The following is an 892-nucleotide window of genomic DNA, read 5'->3' as shown; positions in this document are numbered from 1 at the left end:
AGAGTTACCTCCAGTAACTATAACTCATGCACTCCCCACACACTGCTAATTACCCCATAGCACTCATAACATCTTTGATAACAGTAAAATTATTGATCACATACCTGTGCATGGCAGGGCGCGAGTTATAGTTACCTTAGTGCACCAGTTATAGTTACTTGAGGTAACTCTAACTATAACTGGTGAATTTCTATGGTTTTGTATGTTTAAAATGTGAGCCTAACTATAAAGCCCCTGTAACCTTTGTTTTTTGTGCGAATATATATATATATATATTTTGTATATATATATATATATATATATAAGGACATCTGTAAAGAACAGCTAGTAGAATTAGTAGAGTCCTTATTGACACAAGGAACTATACCACTCCCATAAGAAGCTCTAAGCAAGTTCCCAATAAGGCCAATACACCAATTGCTCCTAAGAGCAGGCACTGAAAGCAACTCCAACACGGGGAAGAACCCCTTAGAAAGTGCAATCTCTTGTGCAACCCGCCTATCAGCAGAGTACAACAGAAAAAAACCCTTTTTAGAGGCAGTAAATCCAAACAGGGTCAGAAGAATAATGAAACTATCATGTAAATATGGGACGCTTCACAAATTTGCATGTCATCCTTGCATAGGGACCATGCTAATCTTTTCTACATCGTTCCAATTTTAGTATATGTGCTGCCAAAGTGAGCACTTGTAAACAGAAACACAACACCTTCATCACAGGAACACCACCTTGAGTGCTAGAACATGATAAGAAGAAAAGCAGCTGTGAGGAGCAGGAACACTACGCCGGGTGTCACACCGTAAACAAGAAGCAGACCACTAAAAGGGCGGTAGAAAAAAGCGCAACAGGGGAAAAAACAACTGCCCCTGAACAAAGTAACCAAGCCAGGGGA

The 892-nt window shown here is 39.9% G+C and overlaps 1 non-coding gene across 1 annotated transcript; it reads right to left on the bottom strand.

Annotated features, from left to right (window-relative positions):
• Positions 1-580: 580 nt before the first annotated feature.
• On the bottom strand, positions 581-687 carry LOC138257569 (U6 spliceosomal RNA). Its single transcript, XR_011198382.1, has one exon. It is a non-coding gene; the product is annotated as a U6 spliceosomal RNA (small nuclear RNA).
• Positions 688-892: the final 205 nt, after the last annotated feature.

This window comes from Pleurodeles waltl, chromosome 1_2, assembly GCF_031143425.1.
Source record: "Pleurodeles waltl isolate 20211129_DDA chromosome 1_2, aPleWal1.hap1.20221129, whole genome shotgun sequence".
NCBI lineage: Eukaryota > Metazoa > Chordata > Amphibia > Caudata > Salamandridae > Pleurodeles > Pleurodeles waltl.
The sequence above is the reverse complement of the archived record's forward strand: the minus strand, read 5'-3'. Positions and strand labels throughout refer to the sequence as shown.